Below are 24,202 nucleotides of genomic sequence, written 5' to 3'. Positions count from 1 at the left end.
GAATACACCATAGTTGTCACTGACTTCATCAAGACCTGTGTGGGTGAGTGTGTGCCTTTGATAACATGCCAGACATACCCAAGCCAAAAGCTGTGGATGAACCAGGAGACCCACAGTCTGCTGAGGGTCAGATCTGTGGCATTCAAGACCAGTTATCCTGAAGTAGACAAGCAGCCCAGCTATGACCTATGGAAGGCCATCTTAAGAGCTAAAAAAAATTCCAATTGAAGTTAGAGATAGAACCAAGTTCAAGTTAAAATTGGTTGTCATCTGACTGTACATATAGTGTATGCAGCCAAACTCCGGAACACGGTGCAACTACATAACAAATATTACACACAAACCAAAAAATTATACTACAAATAAATTAATAAAATATAATTCAAAATGCATGTAGTAAAGTGCAGCTCAGGTAAACAGTAAACAGCTCACTGTCCTCGTGACAAGATCTTGGTGGTGGCAGGGTATTCATTAATCTCACATTCTGAGGGAAGAAGCTGTTACCCAGTCTGGCTGTCATAATGGGGGCATTGGTGGCAGGCCCAAATGCAAGACACAGACACCGAAGTACTAGGAACAGGACTAGGATGCAGGACCTGTGCTAGGACATGGACAAGAAACAGAGAAACCGGACAAGGAACTATGAACTAGGAGCCTGGGCTTGGGCTCCGAGCCAGAGACTGGACAAGGACCCAGAACCTGGGTCTTGCCTCAGGCTCGGGTCCCAGAACCAGGCAAGGACATGACATGACTACAGGACTGGAGGCTGGGGTCTTGAGGCTTGAGCTTGGAGACAGGCTGGGCTCCTGGGGCTTCAGCTTGGAGACAGGCTGGGCTCCTGGGGCTTCAGCTTGGAGACAGGCTGGGCTCCTGGTCTTGAGGCTGGGGTCTTGGTCTTGAGGCTTGCAGACTGGGGTCTTGGGTCTTGAGGCTTGAGGCTGGGATCTTGGTCTTGAGGCTTGCAGGCTGGGGTCTTGGAATGCAGAGGATGATAACTCAGAGGTTGGAGCTCGGAGACAGACTGGAAACTGTACATCAACATAGAGCCGAGACTTATCCTTCGAAAAGCCGGGACTCATCTTTGACACGACACTAACATGAGACTGGACAGTACATAGACATAGAGCTGGGACTTATCCTAAGACAAGCCGGGACTCAACTTTATCTCCACACCATGGTGGGACAGGTCCATCCATCAGGTAATGGCAGAACAGCCGGACTTACCCAACAGAGGCAAGGACAAGACAAGACAGGTCCCCCTGCAGAGCACTGGCAGTACGGCCTGACTTACCCCATGGAGGCGAGGGCAAGAGGGGACAGATCCAACCGTAGGGTAACAGCAGAACGGCCTGACTTACCCTACAGAGGCAAGGACAAGACAAGACAGACTCCCCCCACAGGGAAACAGCAAAACAGCCTGACTGACCCACGGAGGTGAGGACAAGAAGAGACAAACACCGAAGAACGACAGACAATTCCATCTCCGCATCGGGGTTGCTCCAAGTCGCAGTTATGGCCAGCAACCTTGGCTGGCTACGGAAACAGCTGGATCCCTACCTAGCTCGAAGTGGCTGATGGCCACTCAGCTGGCCGGGAAACGGCCGAATCCATACCGCAAAGACAGCTCCGACCACCGACAGCAAGGCTCCATGAGGCGATGGTTCACCAAAGCAGCCTAAAGATGGCAAGTGGCCGATCTAGCCTTCCACCAGCAGGTTACTCCCAGGGAATCTTGATGAGACAACCAGCCGCCCACACACGACCCCAAGGCCACTTCTATTCTTAGCCCCAAGATGGGAATCAGGTGCTTATGATTAACCCAACCAAAGCAAAGGACGGCTGGAAGACCCGGAGTCCGGAGTCCATGGACCGGACCGTGAACCGGAATACGCACCTCACGGACCGGACCATAACACTGGCAGTCCTAGTCCTAACGCCTCTGCACCTTCTTCCGGACAGTAGTGGGTCAAAGAGATTGTGGGATGGTTGGTAAGGATCCTCAACAATACTTTAGGCCCTTAGTCTGCAACGCTCTTTGTAAATGTCGCAAATAGGAAAGAGGGAAACCCTGATAATCTTCTCTGCAGCTTTTGCTGTCCTCTGTCAGTCTTGTGGTCCAATGCTTTGCAGCTTCTGCACCACACAATGATGCAGCCAGACAGGACACCTTTGATGGTGCTTTGATAGAAAATTGTTACAATGGGAGCTAGGAGCCTTGCATACCTCAATCTCCTCAGAAAGTACAGATGCAGCTGTGCCTTCTTGATTAGTGAGGTGGTGTAGCGGGTCTAGATTAGATCATCCATTATGTGCACACCAAGGAAATTCGTGCTCCTCACTCTCTCTGCAGCAGAGCCATTGATGTGTAATGGAGAGTGGTCAACCTGTGCCTTCTTGAAGTCCATAAACCATCTCTTTTGTCTTGTCCACGTTGAGCGGCAGCTTGCTGTTCTCACACCATTTGACAAGCCTCTCTACCTCCTTTCTGAATGCTGACTCATCATTGTAGCTGAGGAGGCCAGCCACTGTACTATCATCAGTGAACTTGATGATGTGGTTTGCGCTGAATCTGCAGTGCCATCACGAGTCAGCTGCAGACGGAGCACTAACCTTGCGGGGGAACCAGTGCTCACCGTCAAGGAGCTTGAGATGATGTTGCTGCCAACTCGGACTGACTGGGGCCTTTCCATTAAGAAGTGCAAGATCAAGTTACACAGAGGGCTGTTGAGTCCCAACGAGGACAGTGTATCCTCCACCCTCCAAGGGATGATCGTGTTAGATGCCGGGCTGATGTCGACGAACAACGTTCTGGTGTAGGAGGCATCAATTTCTAGCTGGGGCCTATCCAGCGGAGTGGATGGCAAGGCTATGGCACCATCAGTGGACCAGTTTGAGTAGTAGGCGAACTGGAAAGGGTCCAATGTAGCAGGAAGATGGGATTTTATATGATCCATTGCCAACCGCTCAAAGCACGTCAACTCTGGCAGAGTTTGCAGGCCATTACTTCCCATAAGGCGAAACCTAACATCATGAATGGCTGTGGTATTTCACTCCCAGATGAGCTTAATACATTTTATGCTCATTTTGAAAGGGGGAATAAAACTACATCCTAGTGAATTCCTGCAGCATCCAGTGACCCTGTGATCTCTGTCTCAGAGATAGACATCAGAGCATCTTTCAAGAGGGTAAAACCTCACAAGGTGTCAGGCCCTGATCGTGTACCTGCACGGGCATTGAAAACCTGCACCAACCAACTAGCAGGAATGTTCAAGGACATCTTTAACCTTTTACTGCTGCACTCAGAGGTCCCACCTGCTTCAACAATCATACCTGTGCCCAAGAACAGCAGGATGAACACAATGACTAAAGCCCAGTTACATTCACATCTACTGTGATGAAGTGCTTTGTGAGGATGGTCGTGGCCAGAATCAATTCCTACCTAAGCAAGGACCTGAACCTGTTACAATTTGCCTATCTCCACAATAGGTGTACAGTGGATGCAATCTCACTGGCTCTCTATTCGGCCTTGGATCACCTGGACAATAGCAATTCTCACATCAGGCTGCTGTTTATTGTTACAGCTCAGCAGTCAACGAAATCATACTCTCAGTTCTAATCAACAAGCTTCAAAACCTGGGCCTCTATACCTCCCTCTGCAACTGAATATGTGACTTCCTCACAGGGAGACCACAGTCAGGATCAGAATGATATCTTCTCCTCGCTGACAATCAACATTGGCGGACATCTAGGTTGTGTGCTTAACCAACTGCTCGACTCTCTCTACACCCATGACGGTGCATTGCTAGGCATAGCTAAAACACCATCTATAAGAAGGTGTACAGGAGTGAAATGTTTGAGTGGTGTCACAATAACAACCTTGCACTCAGTGTCAGTAAGACAAAAGAATTGATTGTGGACTTCAGGAAGGGGAAGTTGAGGGAACACACACCAGTCCTCATCGAGGAATCAGCAGTGGAAAAAGTGAGCAAGTTCAAGTTCCTGGACATTAAAATCTCTGAAGATCTATCCTAGGCCTAACATATTGATGCAACTACAAAGAAGGCATAACAGCAACCATATTTCATTAGGAGTTTGAGGAGACATGGTATGTCACCAAAGACTCTCACAAGTTTGTACAGATGTATCGGGGAAAGCATTCTAACTGGCTGCATCACCACTCCACAGGATCAGGAAAAGCTGCAGAAAGTTGTAAACTCAGCCAGCTCCATCATATGCACTAGCCTCCCCAGCATCAAGGACACCAAATCGAGGTGCGTTAAAAAGATGGATCCGTCACTAAGGAGGCCCCATCTCTGAGGACATGAGCTCTTCTAATTACTACCATCAGGGAAAAGATACAAGAACCTAAAGGCACACACTCAACATTTCAGGAACCGCTTCTCCCCCTCCGCCATCGGATTTCTGAATGGATACTGAATCCATGAACACTACCTCACTATTTTTTTTCTGTTTTTGCTCCTTTGTTGCACTACTTTTTGATTTTATATACTCTATATTTCTTATTATAATTTAGTTTTTTAATTATTATCCATTGCAATGAACTGCTACCATAAAACTACAACTTTCATGACATATGCCAGTAATATTAAACCTAGTTCTGATTCTGACTCTGTAAGTGAGAGAGGTCAGTTTCAACTAATTTACATTTGCTTGACTTCATCACACATAAAGCCCTCCCACCACTGAGCATGTCTACACAGAGTGTTGTCGCAAGACCTTGTCTCGATCATCAGGGACCTCCAGCACCCAGACTAAGCTCTCTCTCACTGCAACCTCAGGATTCACACCACCAGGTTGAGGAACAGTTATTACCCCACAACCTCAGGCTCTTGAACCAGAGGGGATAAATTCACTCAACTTCACTTGCTCCATCATTGAACTGTTCCCAAAACCTATGGACTCCATCTTATGTTCTTGATGTTTATTGCTTATTCACTAAGGGGAAGGATATTGAATTGCGTGAGGTAAGGGAAACAGGTAGGGTAGTTATGGAAACTATGATGATTAAAAAAGAGGAAGTACTAGCTCTTTTAAGGAATATGAAAGTGGATAAGTCTCCGGGTCCTGACAGGATATTCCCTAGGACCTTGAGGGAAGTTAGTGTGGAAATAGCAGGGGCTCTGACAGAGATATTTCAAAAGTCATCAGAAACGGGGATGGTGCCGGAGGATTGGCGTATTGCTCATGTTGTTCCATTATTTAAAAAGTGTTCTACGAGTAAACCTAACTATTATCGGCCTGTAAGTTTGACGTCAGTGGTGGGTAAATTAATGGAAAGTATTCTTAGAGATGGTATATATAATTATTTGGATAGACAGGGTCTGATTAGGAATAGTCAACATGGATTTGTGTGTGGAAGGTCATGTTTGACAAGTCTTATTAAATTTTTTGAAGAGGTTACTAGGAAAGTTGACGAAGGTATTGCAGTGGATGTTGTCTATATGGACTTCAGTAAGGCCTTTGACAAGGTTCCACACAGAAGGTTAGTTAGGAAGGTTCAATTGTTAGGTATTAATATTGAAGTAGTAAAATGGATTCAGCAGTGGCTGGATGGGAGACGCCAGAGAGTAGTAGCGGATAACTGTTTGTCAGGTTGGAGGCCAATGACTAGTGGTGTGCCTCAGAGATCTTTACTGGGTCCAATGTTGTTTGTTATATACATTAATGATCTGGATGATGGTGTGGTAAATTGGATTGCAGATGATACTAAGATTATGCAGATAATACTAAGATAGGTGACGTTGTGGATAATGAAGTAGGTTTTCAAAGCTTGCAGAGAGATTTAGGCCAGTTAGAAGACTGGGCTGAAAGATGGCAGATGGAGTTTAATGCTGATAGGTGTGAGGTGCTACATTTTGGTAGGACTAATCAAAATAGGATATACATGGTAAATGGTAGGACATTGAAAAATGCAGTAGAACAGAGGGATCTAGGAATAATGGTGCATAGTTCCCTGAAGGTGGAATCTCATGTGGACAGGGTGGTGAAGAAAGCTTTTGGTATGCTGGCCTTTATAAATCAGAGCATTGAGTATAGGAGTTGGGATGTAATGTTAAAATTGTACAAGGCATTGGTAAGGCCAAATTTGGAGTATTGTGTATAGTTCTGGTCACTGAATTATCGGAAAGATGTCAACAAAATAGAGAGGGTACAGAGAAGGTTTACTAGAATGTTACCCAGGTTTCAGCACCTAAGTTACAGAGAAAGATTGAACAAGTTGGGTCTTTATTCTTTGGTGCGTAGAAGGTTGAGGGGGAACTTGGTAGAGGTATTTAAAATTATGAGGGGGATAGATAGAGTTGACGTGGATAGGCTTTTTCCATTGAGAGTAGGGGAGATTCAAGCAAGAGGACATGAGTTGAGAGTTAGGGGGCAAAAGTTTAGGGGTAACACGAGGGGGAACTTCTTTACTCAGAGAGCGGCGGCTGTGTGGAACGAGCTTCCAGCAGAAGTGGTTGAGGCAGGTTCGATATTGTCTTTTAAAGTAAAATTGGATAGCTATATAGACAGGAAAGGAATGGAGGGTTATGGGCTGAGTGTAAGTCGATGGGCCTAGATGAGAGTAAGCATTCAGCATGGACTAGAAGGGCCGAGATGGCCTGTTTCCATGCTGTAATTGCTATATGGTTTTATGGTTATTTATCTATTCAATCATTCATTTTCTTTCTTTTGTACTTGCTCAGTTTGCTGTCTTTTGCACATTGGTCTCCACCCTGTTGGTGCGGTCTTTCATTGATTCTATTAGGGTTATTGGATTTATTTAGAATGCCTGCAAGAAAATGAATCTCGTTGTTGTATATGGTGACATATACGCATTTTGATAATAAATTTATTTTGAAATTTAATCTTAATGCTTGGTGGATGGAATGAGAATTGAAGCATTACCTCACATACATGACTACTTTAAAGGTTCCATAAAATAAAGGGCATTTGAACGAGGTGGTCCTCACATCAGGGGTTCTATTTTCTGTTATCAGAACCTCAGTCAGCTGCTGGACAATGACTACCCAAAATCACGGGAAAATTTTCAACCTAAATTTAGAGCCAAACTCATATTTTAAAACTTTCTGGAATAATTTCTTCATTGCTCTTGAAGTTTCTTCACTTCTGCAGGCTGATGTAATCTCTGCTTTGCTGTCATTGTTGGCTTCCTTTTTTCAGGTTGGACCCAAAAGCTGTATTAGGGAATCTTTTTCTGCTTTGCAGTGAGAGGTAATGAGAGACCAGATTGGTGATTCTGCATTGAAAATGCAAAATCCCCGACTCAATGAAACATAAGAAGTGAACAACACAAGAAAATAAAACATTAGTAGACTACCCTATCTTTCAAACCTGCCCAACCATTCCATAAGATAATTGATGATCTACCCTGACTGTCAATTTCTTCCCTGTATGAGGTCCCTTTGGTCTCAATCCCTGATTCTCTACAAATTTATCTACCTCCACCTTATAATGATATAGCCTCCATAACTCTCTGGGATAGGAAATACTTGTGTGTTTTTCACTCCCTCTATGCAAAGAAATTTCCATGCATCTCCATTGTCAATGGCAACTTATCTTGAAACTGTGTCTCATTGTTCAAATCTATTCCATTAATTAAAACAAGATTTGGCTGTCCAGGTTTAATAAGACCTGCCCAGATTTGCATGTGTCAGGTCTGCAGGAAGGAATTATGTGCCTGGAAGGCAAGATAGAGACACGGGAAAGGAAGAAGAAATTTTGGATGGATTATTCCGGAACACAGTCAAATTCTAGAAGAAAAGATGGGGAAAGATATGATTGCAAAAGAGCTAGGAAGAGTGACTTTAAAAAAAAGTTTGGTTTGGAGATTCTGTAGTCACTGTTCTCATCCTTCAGATATGATGTGGTCACTATCCTTGCGAAAATAGAAAAGACCCCTAGGGAAGAGAGCCCCCAGAAAAGGGACCAAGATGAGGTGGAGGAGAAACAGAATGGAAATGTGGTGTAGGTAATCGATCTATTAGTTGGAGTACAGACAGCATCCACTCCAGCAGGATAAGAGAAAGCTTGAGTGGCTGGAGAGGAATTTGGAAAAAAGAAGGGCTGGATGCACTCCTGATGGTCTATTTTGGAATGAACAATTAATGTAGGAATAGTGTCACGTGACCGGCAACAATGAATTATCAATTGAGTCAGGTTTTATGAAACAAATAACGAACATTTACTAAACACTGCTCAATGATAGAGAAAAGTATCCCAACGACTAACTTAACCGGAAATTATCTGCTATACGGCAACTCTGGAACAGTTCTTAAAAGGGTAATTTCGAAAACAGTTCTTAAAAGGGTAAATTCGAAAACAGTCTTAAAATGGTAAATTCAAAAGTCCAAGTGATTTACACAGTCAGCATGGAGAGACTTCTTTGGAAATGGATTTCTTCGAAGATGTGACGTTACTGCTGATTCTCCAAAGGATTCACGATGAAGGAAATAAAACAACTTAAAGGAACTGACCTTTTTCTAGTGAGTGAACACTGCACAAACTTCCCTGCTCTTGCAGTAGTTTTCTCAGATACAGGTCACCATTTCTGGACGAATACTAAATAAGGTCGATCCTTTATTAAACCGCCAAACGACTCCAACTTTATTCGATCCTTCAAGGTTCCCGTACTTTAATAAGGTCTTCACTCTGTAAAGGTAAATCCTAGGTACACCGAAGAAAGCTGGCAGCGATTGGAGAAACTGCCAGCACAACGATTTTACCTTACACGAGAAAGTAGAACTCCACTTTAAAATGAAACTGCGTCATGAGATGAATACGCAGCATAACGGAGTAACTGACGAAATAAACTGAAAACCTAACTGCGTCACAACAGGGTTCCCCTTTATACCTGTTGGGAACATGTCATCACGTGACCTCACACTAGCCAGAAAATTACATCACCCCACCATCACAAGACCATTACATCATGCTCACAAGATACTCAATAACATCATGGTCCTAAGACAGTCACAAGATACCCATGAGGTATGCAACAATAGTTTAAAAAAAAGCAGTCTCATAGAATATCAGGAGTTAGGAGCTATAGAAAAGTACTTGAGTAATTATCTCTGGAGTTCTTTTGAAGATCCTGACCTGGAGCTACACTCTGAATTTGGTTCTTTGCGGGAATGGGACCCGCTCTCAGGGCCTCGCGATCGGCTGCTTTTTGATATTCCAAGGATGCGGCCTGGAAGATTAGTGCACCTTTAGGGTGCCAGATTTTTGTGGCTGGTTCAGGGCCGGTGCCCCTGACTGAGGCGTTGCCGGAGAACACGGAACATCGGGAGCAGAGGGTTAGCTGCCAGCTCTGTGTCCAGAGACCTGAGCCTTGGGGCTGACTCTCTGGGCACAGAGCTCAGAAAAAGCAATGCAACAGACTTTTTAACATCATAAATCAGTGAGTTGTTTGTTATGTCCCTCCCTCTCACTGTGAAATGGAGACATCGCTTTTTCCCTTATTAGGAAGAGAGTGAGTCTGTGGTATGTCAAATTACCGGGTGTACTGTACAAGTAATCTTTGGGGTAATACAAGTCTGTGCCTTTAGTGATGCTTTGCTGCACACTTGAGTGTTTGATGGAAGGCCCTGTTGCTCTTTTTTGCTGGTGGGGGAGGAGGAGGTCGTTGCCTTGCTGCTGCTTATGCGTGGGAGGGGGGAGCTGGGGTGGGTGGGGGTTAGGTTCTAATGTTTAACTGTCATTCAATCTTTGGGCATTTCTCTGTTTTCATGGATGTTTGCGAAGAAAAAGAATTTCAGGATGTATATTGTATACAATTCTCTGAAATTAAATGTACCTATTCAGCCTATTTAACTTATTGATCTACCACCCATAAACAAATTTATTAGATCAGGTGATTTAGTACATCAAAGATGGCTGATGAAAAGCTGACTTAGAAAAAAAGGGTGACAATAGTATTGCTGGGATAGAGTCCCTTTGATGGGATAGTCCACATTTGTGGGACCGGTCAAAGGTTCAAAGGTACAATTTGATGTCTTGTACAGAATTGCATAAATTTATTGAATATGAAACATGTCCAAAAAGAAGGGAGCTAAAGAAAAAATTGTTGCAAGTTTAAGTAAAAACAAAATAGTTTGGAGAGTATGGGAGAAAATAAACTACCGTATATGCTCAGAGTATTAAACATTTTTGAGTAGAATAAAATGGTTAAGATCAAAAGGAAGGGATCTCTAATAACAAGAAATAAATTATCTTTAGAACAATCCAGACAGTATCTGTAATAATAAAAAAGGTTATAGGAAGCACCTGTGTAAGAAGATATGATTAGTTGATAATTTTGTTGTAAGGGGCACTTAAGGAAAGAGTAACCAAACTGTGGTAACATTTTTCATTGAATTGAAAAGTGAAGTGGTTCAATCTGAAATGAGGATCTTACATCTGAATGAAAGTATGAGGGCTGCAGTTAATTGCTGTAAATATCCTCTACTTTAATATCAACAAGGCAAAGGAGATGGTTATTGACTTCAGGAGAACTCGCACCATTCACACCCCACTTTACATCAGTGGCACAGCAGTGGAAACTACAAGCAGTTTCAAACTCCTGGGAGTGTGCATCTCACACAACCTCAGATGGTCCCAGAGCACGTCCTGCACAGTCAGGAAAGCTCATCCACACCTCTACTCTCTGAAGAGGCTGAAGATTTTTGGATTTTGCACATCTAAATGCACATCATTCTACAGATACACAGAGGAGAGCATCCTGACAAGCTGCATCATGGAAACTGCACTGTGGCAGACAGGAAGGCTCTACAAGGGGTAGTTAAAACCACCCAATGAATCTCCGGCACCAGACTGCCCACCATCAAGGACATAGATGCCAAAAGGTGCTGGAAAAGGGTCAGTAAGATCATGCAGAATCCCACCCACCCTGCTCATAGACTACTTGTCCCACTCCCATCAGGGAGGAGGCTATGAGGCATCCACACCAGGACCACCAGAATCAAAACAGTTACTTTCTCTAAGCAGTAATGCTGATCAACACCTCCACCTGGTACTTAATTATTTCCTAGCAGTCAAATTATGTACTTTACAATCACTTTATAGACATACAGTCAATCTATGTAAATAAGCTTTCTTATGTAAATAAGCTCTATAAAACTCTGGTTAGGCCACACTTGGAGTACTGTGTCCAGTTCTGGTCGCCTCACTATAGGAAGGACGTGGAAGCATTGGAAAGGGTACAGTGGAGATTTACCAGGATGCTGCCTGGTTTAGAGAGTATGCATTATGATCAGAGATTAAGGGAGCTAGGGCTTCACTCTTTGGAGAGAAGGAGGATGAGAGGAGACATGATAGAGGTGTACAAGATAATAAGAGGAATAGATAGAGTGGATAGCCAGCGCCTCTTCCCCAGGGCACCACTGCTCAATACAAGAGGACATGGCTTTAAGGTAAGTGGTGGGAAGTTCAAGGGGGATATTAGAGGAAGGTCTTTTACTCAGAGAGTGGTTCGTGCGTGGAATGCACTGCCTGAGTCAGTGGTGGAGGCAGATACACTAGTGAAGATTAAGAGACTACTACACAGGTATATGGAGGAATCTAAGGTGGGGGCTTATATGGGAGGCAGGGTTTGAGGGTCGGCACAACATTGTGGGCCGAAGGGCCTGTACTGTGCTGTACTATTCTATGTCTATGTTCTATTTATTGTGTTTTTAATTATTGTTGTGTTCTTTGTCATTTGTGGAGTTCATTTGCATTGGGTCCAGTGTAACAATTATTTCGTTCTCTTTTACATGGCCACAGTAAACTATCTTGAATCTTGAACTGGAAAATACATTGAAAAAAGGGCGTGACAGGTAATGGTTGGCATTTAAAGAAATAATGCATAATTTGGAAAAAATGTATATTCCTTAAGTGACTAAAACTCAGCAGGAAGCATTGGTGATCGAAGGCTTACAGGAGATATTAATGATGGTATTGAATTCAAGGTTTATTAAGTTGCCAGAAAAATCAGTCAGTCTGAAGTTTGGGAGCATTTGAGAAGTCGCAAAGGAGTTCCAAGTAGTTGAGAGAAGAAAAAGGAAGGACAGATATAAAGAGTAAATTGCCCCGAAACATGAAAACAGACTGTGAAAGATTGGATAGGTATGCAAGGAGAAAAAGACTTTCCAGTGTAACTGTGGGTCCCAGGAGATTTTCCAAAAGGGAATAGGAATGACAGAAGAATTAAACACTTACTTTGCATATGCCTTCATGGAACTCAAAGAAAGTGTCAGTAAGAAAATAGTACTAGAGAAGGTAGTGAGATTTACAGCCGATATAATCTGATTGTCCCTATACCAATATTTGAAAGAGGTATATACAAAGGAAGTATATTCTGAAATCGTTCCTGCAGTTTGAAGAGCACCAAAAATAGCTTCACTCTCCAAGAAAGAAGGGAGTAAAGCAGAGAACTATCCACCTGTTAGCCTATTGTGAGTGCTCGAGTCTGTTGTTAAGGTTGGAATAAGAAAGGAATAAAGAACTGTGCACTTATGAAAGGAAAATCAATTTTGACTAATGTAATTGAGTGACATTGGGACTAGTAGAATGGATATGGGGAAAATTCAGTGGATGTGATCATTTGGATTTTAAAAGACTGAAGATACAAAGCAAAAGCTCAACCAATAAGCCGGAACACAGAATTAGGAAAGTGAAAAATAATGAGGCTACGTCCACACTACACTGGATAGTTTTGAAAACACCGGTTCGAGTAAAAACGACAGGCATACACACTAAGTGTTTTTCAAAATATCCCTTATTCATTCAGTAAGCTATCAAAGTATTTGGTGAGTACATTTCTAACTCTTCTGGCTTCAGTCTTATTGCCGTCTGTTCTGGAATTGTTAGGTTCTGCGAAGCGCAGAATCACATTTCACTGTGATGATTGTACGCTCTAGTATCAATTGTTTGGCAACAATAAAGTAGTTATAATAATAATATTAAGAAGAAGAAGAAAACAATGAAATGTCGGGCTGCCACCATGTGTTCCGGCACGTCATGACAGTGGTTTTAAAAAGCTCCAGTTACCCTGTATACACTGCAACGGATATTAGGCGTTTTCAGATTTATTCACTCTGGAGACCGTTTCTGAAAATCTCCGTTTTCGGGGGATGAAAACGCCGTTTTAGTGTGGACAGAGAGTCAAAACGAAGAGAAAAGCTTTGTTTTCAAAATTATCCGGCGTAGTGTGGACGTAGCCTCAGTGTTGCTCAATGAAAGCAAAGAGCAGGGATAATTCTCAGGTTAACACATAATGATAAAGAGGTATCTCAGGAAATGGGGCTTGGGCCCTAAACCATCCATGATCTATATCAGTGTTGCAGAACAGAGTGACCATGGAGAACAAGTGCATGATTCCCCAAAAATGGCATCACAGGGTGGTGGAGAAAGCTTTTAGTATACTGGCTTTCATCAGTCAGGGCACTGAGTATGAAAGTTAGATGGTCATACTGTAATTATTGGTGAGGCCACACTTGGAGTATTGTGTTCAATTTTGGTCACTCTGCTCTAGGAGAGAGGTTACTAAATTGGAAAGAGTACAGAAGAAATTTATAAGGATAATGTCAAAACCTGAGGGAGAGGTTGAAGAGGCTGGGACTTTGAAATGTGGGAAACAGAAGGGACCTTATAGAGGTGTATAAATCCATGAATGGCATAGGTAAGGTGAGTGCACACAGTGCTTATCCCAGCATTGGGGAATCAAAAAATAGGAGGCATAAGTGTTACGGTAGTGCAGAAAGATATAATTGGAACTTGAGGGGCAACTATATTTAACACAAAGGGAGACGTCTATGTGGATTGAGCTGCGGAGGAAGTGGATGATAACAACTTTTATACGGCAGTTGGATGGGTACGTGGATTGGAAAGGTTTTGAAGGTTAGGGGGCAAACACTGACAAATGGGACCAGCTTGGATGGGGTATCTTAGTCAGCTGGATCATTTAGGATGAAGAGTCTGTTTTCGTGCTGTATAACTCTACGACTTTATGATAATTAATGTTTCAGGTCAGTGACCCTTCATCAAAACTGGAAAAGAAAAATAAGTCTTAGCTGCAGAGTGGGTGAATAAGGAATAGACAGGGCACAGGATATTTCTCTAATACAGAACCTGGTCCTGTTAGGAGTGAAGAGAGAATTGGCAGAGAGAACAAGTGGAAGGGTCCCATTTAAGGTATGGAAGTCACATCAGTGCTGCTGCTGAAATGTGAAGCCAAAAGACAGTGCTGGAAATGCCCACCATATCAGTATGTGAAAGGTGAAAAACTGCAATAATATTACAGGAGGAATGACCAGTTTTGATCCAAGCAGGAAAAGTGGGTTAACTTGAAGTGTTGAATGTAATATTGAGTCCCAAAGACTGCATATGCCCAGATACAAAACATCGTGTTGTTCCTCCTGTTTCTATTTGTACAGTTTGAAGAATGCCAGAGGCTTTTGACCAATGGATTAGAATAGGAATGGCATGGAGAATTAAAGTTACTGGCAGCTAGAAGCTCATAGTGACCCTTGCAAAGGCACTCCACAAAGTGGGCAACAATCTGCAGCTTCTCTAATGCAGAGATCATTTCATGAGCATCAACATTAAAAAAGTTGTGAAAGCTTCTTTTAATTGTGATACTTGGTACTATTCAACATGCATTAGCTGTCCTAATTTTTCTATGCTGATTTTTATTTGTCCATGTGTCCTCCCATTACACATCCCTTTCCAGTTTTTCTTTAAAGCTATTCATAAATTAGTGATTCCAAAATCTGCAGCATCAGCAAATTTCAAAATTGTGCTCTGTATCCCCAAAATTAAACCTATTCCTGTAAATTGAAACCAATTTCAGTCCTGTAGTTACAGTATATACCAAATGGATGAAAATCATTTACCACAATTGCCTTTGATCCCACAATCAATTTTGAACGCATGCTGCTTTTACTTCTCTGGTTCCAAATTTCTGACATAATCTTTATTTTATGGTCCTTAATTCCTACAGTGACCTCAAGATTCTCGTCATCCTGTTGGAAGTGTTTCTGACATATATCTGTATGTCACTTAGTTAATTCAATTTTTACAAAATTGTTTTACTTGATTTTTATTTATATTTTTATATAGAGATGCAATGTAGAACAGGCCCTTCTGGCCCAATGAGGTGCAGCACCCAGCAGTACACCTATTCAACCTAGCCTAATCACAGGACTATTTACAATGATCAATTAACCTACAAACCAGTATGTCTTTGGACTGTGGAAGGAAACCGGAGCACCCAGAAGAAAACCATGTAGTCACAGGAAGAACTTCCAAACTTCCTATGGAGAACTCCATAATTGAACTCCAAAATACATCGCCCCAAGCTGTAATAGCTTTGCATTAACTGTTATGCCACTGTAGATGTTTACACTTACAATTCCTTTCCCTTCAAACATTTAATTTCTCCTAGCAACAACCTGAGATTTAATTCTTCTTCAATACATCCTTAAACTGTGACGAAGTGGCAAATTCAAAGTGAGGGTGGGCCAAAATAAAAGGTGGCAGAAGCAATCAGACTTTATAATCTGATAATATGTATTACATCTTTCGTTAAATTCAGTTCAAATGGTGAATTGAGCATTACAGAGGAAGAACTAACTTACATTAACATCTTCATCTATCTAGTTTTAATTTCTAGCCTCTTTTGCAAAAAGTTTCCTTTTCACAAAATGCTGAATTATTTTACGTTATCACTTCATTCTGGAATTTCACTGCATTCATATTGCCGGTCCTCCTGGGATCTAATTTTTCTCTAAGCACATTGACATTAACACAAATGCCCAGAAGTATCAGATGATGTCATCCTTGGTTCTCAAATAATCTCTTCCACAGATCCTTTTCCTTCATTAAATTTAGCAACACTCACAATACTGAAGATTTATTATTCACAGGCTGTTCTCCAAGGGTTAAAAAGCCAATGTTAGAAAGGAATGGAAAGAACAAAAATCAAATACAGTGGCATGAACCAAAGGCATTGAAATAATTTACTCGCTCAACTGTTTTTATTGCACACCGTTAGCAATCACCCAATTGAAGGAACAATCACACAATCAGGATTCCTTTTAAAACTTATGTATGCAAAATGTTATGGTTTATCATACATTTTTCTCTTTGATCCTCACTTCAAATATTTATGGGTAAACAATGAATCATCAGACATGGAAGAGTGACTGGATCCTTTGGTGAAGGGAACTGGATTAATATACACACTCAATCCTCGATCATTTCCAGCTACACACGCCTTCACAAGATTTAGTTCTATAACTGTTGAACCTTTACCTCATTCAAGTTATCCTTAATGATGACATCAGCACTTAAAAGAAAGATAATCAAAAAATTGACATAAAGGGATAGAAATAAAGTATTGTTTTTAAAAGTAATGGTGAAAGTCTCGTTGTACTGAGTGGGAATCAGACTTGGCTCAGCGGTGTTACAGTATCTCCTGGAACAGGTTGTCAACCTCTGCTCTTGAGATTCAGTTAGATCCCAAGCAGGTTGGTGGTGATGTCCTCATTCATTCATTTCTGATGTAACACTAATGTGAACCTGCATGATTCAGCTAACACCACGTATTAACCACACACAGTTAAATATATTCAGCAGCAGGCAAGAGCCCTCTTTAAACTTATTTAAGGGGTTATTAGTTATTCTATTCTTGATTGGTTTGAACTGCCCTTTCAATTCAAGTGGAAATACATGACTGCATTATTATTTGTGGTTAGTGAAGTCTACTTTAACTATAAGCTGAAAAGATGAAAGTATCTGCAACAACTAGTTTAATCTTACATATGGCTGATTTAGTTGAAACAGTATGACAAGGACAAGAGGAGAGGGCATACAGAGCAACCAGGATGCTCAAAGAATGGAGAGGGTGAAGGGGTGAATGGCTCGCAGCAGTGGATCATAGGGTCTTCAGGAAGTAATTTTCCTTCCCACCCCATTAAGGAGTGACATATGGGGTGTCTGCAATTCATTAAGGAGGCTCTGGGTGAAAAACGTCATGCTAAGGTTGTAACCTTAACCAGCATACAAACACAGACTACATTGCTATTGGCTGGTAGGGTTGCACTTGCCATCAGTTTCTGTCAGGCTCCCTCCATGCCGTTACTGAAAATATCTGCAACATATTTGTCCCCCAGTACATAGGAGGAATTAAAGGAGCGAATATGTAGGGATGTTGCAGATAACTGCATAAATAATAGTTTTAATATTAGGTGATTTTAACTTCGTCAACATAGACTGCAACTGCCACAGAGCTGAGGGATTAGATGGGGTAGAATTTGTTAAGTGTGCCCAGACAAGTTTTCTGAAACAGTATGTGGATAGCCCTTTTAGAAAAGAGGCTAACTCCTTCATTAGCTTGAAATATTGACTATTCATTATTGACTATTCATTTCCCTTCATAGATGCTGCCAGACCTGCTGAGTTCCTCCAGTGTCTGTGTGTGTTGCGGCAGATTTCCAGTATCTGCATTCTCTCTTCTGTTTCCTTCTGTCAGTGAATCCAGATTCCAACCACTCCTTGAGAGAAAAAACCATGTTCACTCCTCTCCATCCCCTGTTGTATGACTTCTACTTGTGCTACACTTGAAGCAGCAGCATGAGCAATCAAATGCTGCATCATTGTTTGAAGCCAATATGTGCTAATGTGTCCCCCTCCCCATCACCAGTTTGCTCTCCATTTCCATGCTGAAAAGTTTGAACTCTATGCAAAGTTTATCTTCTCCACATTCCTTATCAATGCATACCAGTAGTTTTGGCAGGCATGCCCCTTACAGTAACCAATTTATTGTGCTTACACATTAGCATTCTTTGCAGGCTTCCCTCATGAAAGTCTGCTAGAAAGGGATAGATGGTCCTGCCCAGCAGGTATCTGTAAACTGGCATTTCTTACTGCTCTCCTAACTGCCCCCCCCCTACCAAACACCATTTGGTTTTGGATCCATTGCCACTGATGCCCATTTGTCCACCCTAACCAGATACCAAAACTACAAACCAAAATTCATGAAATTTCAGAGTGTTGTGTTGAACAATGGCAAACCTCTCTCCTGGTTTTCCCATCGCTGCCTGGCTGGTTTGGAGATCTTGACAACCTGATGCAAGGAAGGGATGGAGTAGGGCTGTGGCAAGACATCGATGAAAGTAAGAGGTCTAAGTTCACTCCAGCTGCAGCATGAAAGGGAAAAAAAGACATTGCAGGGTGAAGGAGAAGGCAGATTGGGGTGTGAGGGTATAGTCATTTTAATGGCATTAGCTTCACCAATAGTACAACGTCTGCCATAAGTGCACAAAAACTTGTCTGCAGAGTTTTACCAGTAGGAATGGAATGTGCTCGTCATCCTCTGCTGCCAGTAATTATGCATAAATTCTTTATTCATGGGAGGGAAGTGTGTTGGTGAGTGAAACTAATTGTACTTGGATAAGTAGTTTGTTATCAATTAATAGCTGGCAGTGTGTTTAAGCTACAAAGTGCAGTCTTATAACAGACTAGGCATGAGTTTCTATTAAGAGAATCTTGGGAAATGAGTGGTGGTAGACTGTATTGAGATGAGTGGTACAATTGATCAAACATTGGAGATGATGGACTAATGCACATGAATGCTTTTTGAAGCACTTCTTCCAGGTCCTCTGGATTATGTGGAGCAAGTGATTCTGGAGATGCTGGATATCCAGAAGAAGGACCTTGGCTCAAAACATTGACTGTTTATTTTCCTCCATAGATACTGCCTGACCTGTTGAGTTCCTCCAGCATTTTGAGTGTTGCCTCAGTATTATGTGCTGGGTATTCACATTCTGGACCTCTCCAACCATTGCCCTTGTATCATTTACCCAAATTGTTCCAGCCTCTCTGGAAAGAGGATATTACTCTTTCTCTCAGCTTCCTCAGCCAATATTTCTGGATAAGCTTGGAGACCGTCCTTTATTGTGATTTGGCATCACTGCTTGAAAAACTCATACTCATCACTTGACTCACTCCGAGAAGGGTGACCCTAAGTAGTAAAAGCTGGCTTCACCTGGTTTCAGCCACTCACAAAATCAGCCCCACTTCTGAGGTTACAATCAGCTTGATACTGGAGTTAGTTCCCTAAACATTGTGGGAAGAGAGGAGCTCTTTCTACCAGCCTTTCTCCTTTGCAAATATTTCTTCTTTTGCCAGGTGTTTTCCTGATTTGTATGCCCTCTGCCCATTCTCAACGGGGGTATTTATTCATATACCCGTGAGAGGAAGCATTTAATTGGTGGAGAAGGTTTAAAGTCAGGTGTGAGTCCTTCAGTACCTGCTACATTGTTTCAAATTACAGCTTTATACAAATAGAAAGTACCAAATAATTATAGATTAATAACCATGGCCTGAATATTTAAAAAACAGCAAATATCCTATTGTCAATGAATGCTTTAGATAACATTGATTGGGTATTTGTCATTTAACTGACTTGTTTTAACGTGCTAAATTAAAAGAGAGCATTGGTTGGAGCACAAAGTCAGTGTTGCATTCTGATTAACATTATGACTTATCTAAGACTTTGTATAGTATAATAAGAAAATGGTAATTGATGATCTGGTTGTTTAGGAAGAGAATATTAAGTTAGTTTAGCAAGGAACATAGGGAAAGACTATGCAAGTTTCTGGGAAAAAAAAGGATTGGCTGAAGTTAATGTGGGTTCCTTACAGATTGAGAGAAAAAATTTAAATTGAGGGGAAAAGAAATGGTATCAGTGCTGAGGGCTCAGTTTTTATAATCTACATCAATGAGTTGGATAGGGAACCAAGTGTAATGTATCCAAGTTGGCAAATTATTCCAATCCATTGATGTTGCTGCTGTGGGGTTGGTGTTTCCTCGGACTGGGATATATAGAACCAGCAGAAAGGGCACTCCTGCTTCTATATCTCATGTTTTTGCATGAGTGGTTTTCTGATATTGATAGTAATGCTAAATGTTTCCCACAAGTGAGCTTAATTTCCAGCTAGAAGCAATTAAATTGTATAATTGTTTCCTCATCTGCAGAACTGGAATTGATTTATTTTTGTCACATGCACCAAGGAAGAGCGAAAAGTTTGTCTTTCACTGTCATACGGATCAAATCATTGCACAGTGCAAAAGAGGTAGTACAAGGTAAAACAGTAACAGAATGCAGCTACAGAGGAAGTGCAAGTTCATAACAAGGTAGATTGTGAGGTCAAGAGTCTATCTTATATTAGTGAACTATTAATAATCTTATAACTACAGGGTAGAAGCTGTGCTTAAGACAGGCAGTACAAGCTGTCAGGCTTTTGTAGCTTCTGCCCAGTAGGAAGGGAAAGGAGAGAGAGAGAGAGAGAGAGAGGATATTTGGGGTGGGTGAGGATTTTGATTATGCAGGCTACTTTACTGAGACAAGAAGTGTACACGGATTCCATGGAGAGGAAGCTGGTTTCCATGATGTATTGATCTGTCCATAACTTTCTGCAATTACTTGAGGTTATTGGTGGAGCAATTGCCATACCAATCTGTTGTACATCCAAATTGAATGTTTTCAGTTGGTGCATTGATTAAAAATTGGTGAAGGTCAATGGAGACATGCCAAACCTCTTTAGTCTTCTGGAAAAACAGCCAATTATTTTTAGTACCCTCACTTGTCATTCAAATGCAAGAAATCCTTGTAATTGTTTTCAATTATTTAAGAGACTGTGGTGTTCGATTACTTGAGTAGTTTTGAAGTTCCCAAGGAGTAAGTTAGATTACTATCACGTTCTGCAAGTGCAAGAAACACAAAAACATTTCAGATGAAAAAAGGCATTTTACACAAGAATATCAAAATCAAAATCAGGTTTAATTTCTCCAGCATACGTCATGAAATTTGTTGTTTTGCTGCAGCAGTACATTGCAAATACATAGTAATAAAAACTATAAATTACAATAAGAAGTTTATATTTTAAAAATAAATTAAGTAAGTGGTACAAAAGGAGAGGAAAAATACTGAGGGAATATTCATAGGTTCATTGTCCATTCAGAAATCTGATGGCTGAGGGGGAGAAGCTGTTCCTGAAACGTTGAGAATAGCTAAGTATTAACTCTTATTCTTATTCTGTTTTTTTTTCTTTTTGGAGCTATATAAATGCACTTTTATTATAAATAGCTTTATATGTAGGTTATTGTTCGACTAATAATTATTTACTTGTTGATGTTGTTATAAATATTAATATCAATAATTCAACATCAGTGTTTGTGAAGACACTCTCATGGCTACCTATGTATAAACCCAACCTGTGGGAGTGATCTAGAATAAGAGAAGTAGGAAAGTATCAGAAATAACATTTGGTATCCATGCATGTATCACTAAGTACTTAAACCGATGGTTAAACTTGGGTAAGCTAACCACACACAGTGTTAAGTAAAACCACATGTCTGAGTTTACAAACAGCTCTATATTTTAGCTGGAAACTTGAGCACATGCATTTGGAAAAGAAGCGAAATAGCAACACATTTTTTAAAAATCCAGTTGAAGGTTTTACAGTTAGAAAATATAACAGTAATGTCCAGGCCCTTAATGCACAGTTTGATTGCATATTATGAGTGAATGCAGGTGGGATTTCTTCCTGTTTGGTTATAGAGCATGGCATATTTAAAATACTTAACCATCAACTTGTCTTATAAAAGCTGCAACAATAGGCACATCCAGTAGTCCACGTCTTCATGCTAAGTAGTGAAGTCAAGTATTTAACATCTGCTTTCAATTCTTCCTCTCTTTCAGATATAAAGAGTGTGCCACAACGAACTTGTCATTAGAGATATGACATTTGGATTGTGATGCCTGAATACATATTAATACAAGACCTTTACATGTAGATATCATCTATGTATGAATTATTTAATCTTAATGGCTTATTGTTACCAGGTACACTTTTAATTTTGTCCGTAAAAGGGAATAATTATCCAAAAGAATTTTTTTTTATTTAAATTGTGCCTTGAAAATGTCAGAATGTAACAAATGCAATAATTCTTTCATATAATCACTTCTATAATGAAATAAATCATGACCACCAAATTAGGTACATCAAGATCCAACTCATACCGATACATTAGTGAACAGATAATGAGTTTTGGTGAAATTCAAAGGACAAATACTGAAGACTCCCAACTTCTTCTCCGATTAGAGACATGGAATATTTTATACACACCCATGATAGTTAGTGGAATCTTATCAAAAGAACAGCAATGGAGTGTCAGCTTGGATTATGTGCTCAACATTTGGATTGCTATACAAACCCACAGGCTTTTTACTCAAGTGAGGGTACTACCACTGAGCCAAGATTAAAATATTGAATGCAAGATTTTACATCATTAAGAATTATACTTCTTCCGAAAACCAAAATAGAAAGCAAGTGACCAGAATCATGTAATTTATATTTTCCTCCAAAATCAAAGCTAGCAATTATTACTGGCAGTATTATTGCACAAAATGCTTATTTAATCATTTTTGCATTTCTTTCTTTACTTCCTTAATGGATTTATGAAGTAACAAGATCTCTATTAAAATAGCTATTGATTTGGATTAATACAAGTTGAGCACCCCTTATTCAAAATTCAAAAACCTCCAAAATCTGCAGTTTTCTTGAGCACTGACATGATGTCACAAATGGAAAATTCCTCAAGGCACTGGGAAGGTTCCCAGGTGATGCACAGGACTCTGTTTGGAGAAGAAACCTCACATACGTAATGAGCAAAAGTTAATGAAAAATAGAAAAACACTGCGTAAAGTGAAAAATGAATATCTCGATTGTGTATTGAAAGAATGGATTTGTTAGCATTGGAGTGAACATATGCAGCTTAATGACATGAAACAAATAAAGATTTATGACAAACTGAAAATAGAAGGTAATTGTGAATATTTAGCAGGCTGGTTGCAGTGCTTTAAGAAAAGGCGCAGAGTTAATATTTTAAAAGATTTTTAAAGTTTTAACAATAAAGTGTCTGCTGATCACGAAGCAGCAGAGAAAATCTTTGATGGGTTTGCAAAGATCTTTGCTGATGAAAATCTAACACCAGAACAAGTCTACAATGCTGATTGTTTTTATATCTCACGTATCTTACAAAAACTTAAATGCAAAGGTAGTGCACTGTAACCCTTTAATCAAAACACGGCATCATAGCTCAACACTGAAAGCCTGCTGTTGTTTGTTGTTGTTCAACAGCTGATTCAGGTATTCTCCCAATGCTGCTGTGCTGCTTTTGTTAATCTGCACATTAAATTTTCATTATATTAATGTTATCTAATATATTTTATTGTTAAGTACATACAGTATGTGTGATGAACAAGTTTAAGATAAAGACTGCTTAATGGTAATACATCAATTCAGAGTTGGAAATGATGGTGATCAAGCTATCTCAAAATCTGAAAAAAATCCGAAATCTGAAACACTCTCAGCCCCAAGCATTTTGGATAATGGCTACTCAACCTGTATTATTTTATGTATTCAACTTAATTGTGATGTTAACACAAATGAAACATACAACTTCCGAGCCTTTGCCTGTGTCCATTGTTAAATGATTACAGAAGGACAAAAAAAAACAAATACTCTTTTTACAATTAAAATGATATTTACTTAACTATGAAACTAATACATGAAAACCATAGTTTTATTTTTAAAAACCTGTAAAATTACCTTCTTCTCTATGCATAAAAGTGAATCAATCACACCAGCTGCAAAACATGATTGTGTTAGAATTGCTGGCAGGATGTGAGTTGATTTTCATCGTGGTCACACTGTCGGAGAGATACTTTTCCATAGGAAAAGAAAAAAATCAACAGTTGTACTGTAGGTCTTAAAGAATAGCTACTGAATATCATTACAGAAGCCCTTGTACAAGGTCATCTGTCAATTCCTTACTAGAGAATCTACACAAGCATAGTTTGTAAACTATGAAAAATTTTATTTTGAGATTTTAGAAACTGTGCATAAAGATTATGCATCAAAAATAATAGCACCTGTATTAATAATTATAAATAGGACTAAGAGAAGTAAACAATTTGAAACAACTCTGCTGTGTTCTGTTTAATTCAAATAGCATTTACAATAAGTAAGAACATCTCGGACATGAAATATATCCATTACAATAGTAGGAATTACAGGATTAATTTTGCCAACTGCTTTCCAGCCCTTTGAGGTGCAAATATTAATGCAAAACA

General features: G+C 40.4%; 1 long non-coding RNA gene across 1 annotated transcript in view; it reads left to right on the top strand.

Moving 5' to 3' along the window:
* Positions 1-23,542, top strand: part of LOC140201258 (uncharacterized) — a 28,780-nt gene extending 5,238 nt beyond the window's left edge. The window contains exons 2-3 of the long non-coding RNA XR_011886811.1: positions 11,785-11,837; positions 21,767-23,542. This is a non-coding gene — a long non-coding RNA (uncharacterized lncRNA). The remainder of the gene's footprint in view (positions 1-11,784; positions 11,838-21,766) is intronic.
* The last annotated feature ends 660 nt before the right edge of the window (positions 23,543-24,202 follow it).

Source organism: Mobula birostris, chromosome 8 (genome assembly GCF_030028105.1).
Source record: "Mobula birostris isolate sMobBir1 chromosome 8, sMobBir1.hap1, whole genome shotgun sequence".
In the NCBI taxonomy this organism is placed as follows: Eukaryota; Metazoa; Chordata; class Chondrichthyes; order Myliobatiformes; family Myliobatidae; genus Mobula; species Mobula birostris.
This window is presented reverse-complemented; position numbering and strand designations above follow the sequence as displayed.